This window comes from Haemaphysalis longicornis, unplaced genomic scaffold, assembly GCF_048455015.1.
Source record: "Haemaphysalis longicornis isolate Haplotype H1 unplaced genomic scaffold, Haemaphysalis longicornis Haplotype H1 scaffold_5, whole genome shotgun sequence".
Lineage (NCBI taxonomy): Eukaryota > Metazoa > Arthropoda > Arachnida > Ixodida > Ixodidae > Haemaphysalis > Haemaphysalis longicornis.
The window spans coordinates 127,278,368-127,280,704 of NW_027526385.1; the positions used below are offsets into that span (position 1 = coordinate 127,278,368).

General features: G+C 48.7%; 1 non-coding gene across 1 annotated transcript; it reads right to left on the minus strand.

The window, feature by feature from the left end:
- Positions 1-201: 201 nt before the first annotated feature.
- Trnak-uuu (transfer RNA lysine (anticodon UUU)) lies at positions 202-274 on the minus strand. The gene has a single exon. It is a non-coding gene; the product is annotated as a tRNA-Lys (tRNA).
- Between the last annotated feature and the right edge of the window lie 2,063 nt (positions 275-2,337).

The following is a 2,337-nucleotide window of genomic DNA, read 5'->3' on the forward strand; positions in this document are numbered from 1 at the left end:
CTTTGGCAACAAGACTGCCAGAACAGAGGCCCTCGCTATGCATGTAGCGAATCAGAATAGGAAAATGAGGGGCTCGTTGAAAATAACACAGAAATAAGGGTTGGCAGTCGAGAAAACCTCGGAAAGCAAAGGGGAAGATGTGGTAGATCATTGAAACAGATTAAGAATTTGGAAAGAAAGAAAGAAAGTGAAGAAAAAATGCCCGCCAGGTGGGATCCGAACCCACGACCTCCAGAATAAAGGTCTGGTGCGATAACCACTACGCTACCGGCGGGGCGATTTTCCCATTCACTTTCTGGGGTATTTATGTTAGGTAGATTTGTTTCCTGTGCTTGGGGGTGGTAGCCAGCGCCATTCGGACTAATCGGGGTGAAGGGGACCTTCTTTTTAACCCCCGGGTCGTGACTCGAGTGTCTACGACATGTCCAGAGTGGTCGACCAGCTTTGAACCCTCTTAAGCTCCCTTTGGCAACAAGACTGCCAGAACAGAGGCCCTCGCTATGCATGTAGCGAATCAGAATAGGAAAATGAGGGGCTCGTTGAAAATAACACAGAAATAAGGGTTGGCAGTCGAGAAAACCTTGGAAAGCAAAGGGGAAGATGTGGTAGATCATTGAAACAGATTAAGAATTTGGAAAGAAAGAAAGAAAGCGAAGAAAAAATGCCCGCCAGGTGGGATCCGAACCCACGACCTCCAGAATACCGGTCTGGTGCGATAACCACTACGCTACCGGCGGGGCGATTTTCCCATTCACTTTCTGGGGTATTTATGTTAGGTAGATTTGTTTCCTGTGCTTGGGGGTGGTAGCCAGCGCCATTCGGACTAATCGGGCATTCGGACCTGGCGGGCATTTTTTCTTCACTTTCTTTCTTTCTTTCCAAATTCTTAATCTGTTTCAATGATCTACCACATCTCCCCCTTTGCTTTCCGAGGTTTTCTCGACTGCCAACCCTTATTTCTGTGTTATTTTCAACGAGCCCCTCATTTTCCTATTCTGATTCGCTACATGCATAGCGAGGGCCTCTGTTCTGGCAGTCTTGTTGCCAAAGGGAGCTTAAGAGGGTTCAAAGCTGGTCGACCACTCTGGACATGTCGTAGACACTCGAGTCACGACCCGGGGGTTAAAAAGAAGGTCCCCTTCACCCCGATTAGTCCGAATGGCGCTGGCTACCACCCCCAAGCACAGGAAACAAATCTACCTAACATAAATACCCCAGAAAGTGAATGGGAAAATCGCCCCGCCGGTAGCGTAGTGGTTATCGCACCAGACCGGTATTCTGGAGGTCGTGGGTTCGGATCCCACCTGGCGGGCATTTTTTCTTCACTTTCTTTCTTTCTTTCCAAATTCTTAATCTGTTTCAATGATCTACCACATCTTCCCCTTTGCTTTCCGAGGTTTTCTCGACTGCCAACCCTTATTTCTGTGTTATTTTCAACGAGCCCCTCATTTTCCTATTCTGATTCGCTACATGCATAGCGAGGGCCTCTGTTCTGGCAGTCTTGTTGCCAAAGGGAGCTTAAGAGGGTTCAAAGCTGGTCGACCACTCTGGACATGTCGTAGACACTCGAGTCACGACCCGGGGGTTAAAAAGAAGGTCCCCTTCACCCCGATTAGTCCGAATGGCGCTGGCTACCACCCCCAAGCACAGGAAACAAATCTACCTAACATAAATACCCCAGAAAGTGAATGGGAAAATCGCCCCGCCGGTAGCGTAGTGGTTATCGCACCAGACCGGTATTCTGGAGGTCGTGGGTTCGGATCCCACCTGGCGGGCATTTTTTCTTCACTTTCTTTCTTTCTTTCCAAATTCTTAATCTGTTTCAATGATCTACCACATCTTCCCCTTTGCTTTCCGAGGTTTTCTCGACTGCCAACCCTTATTTCTGTGTTATTTTCAACGAGCCCCTCATTTTCCTATTCTGATTCGCTACATGCATAGCGAGGGCCTCTGTTCTGGCAGTCTTGTTGCCAAAGGGAGCTTAAGAGGGTTCAAAGCTGGTCGACCACTCTGGACATGTCGTAGACACTCGAGTCACGACCCGGGGGTTAAAAAGAAGGTCCCCTTCACCCCGATTAGTCCGAATGGCGCTGGCTACCACCCCCAAGCACAGGAAACAAATCTACCTAACATAAATACCCCAGAAAGTGAATGGGAAAATCGCCCCGCCGGTAGCGTAGTGGTTATCGCACCAGACCGGTATTCTGGAGGTCGTGGGTTCGGATCCCACCTGGCGGGCATTTTTTCTTCACTTTCTTTCTTTCTTTCCAAATTCTTAATCTGTTTCAATGATCTACCACATCTTCCCCTTTGCTTTCCGAGGTTTTCTCGACTGCC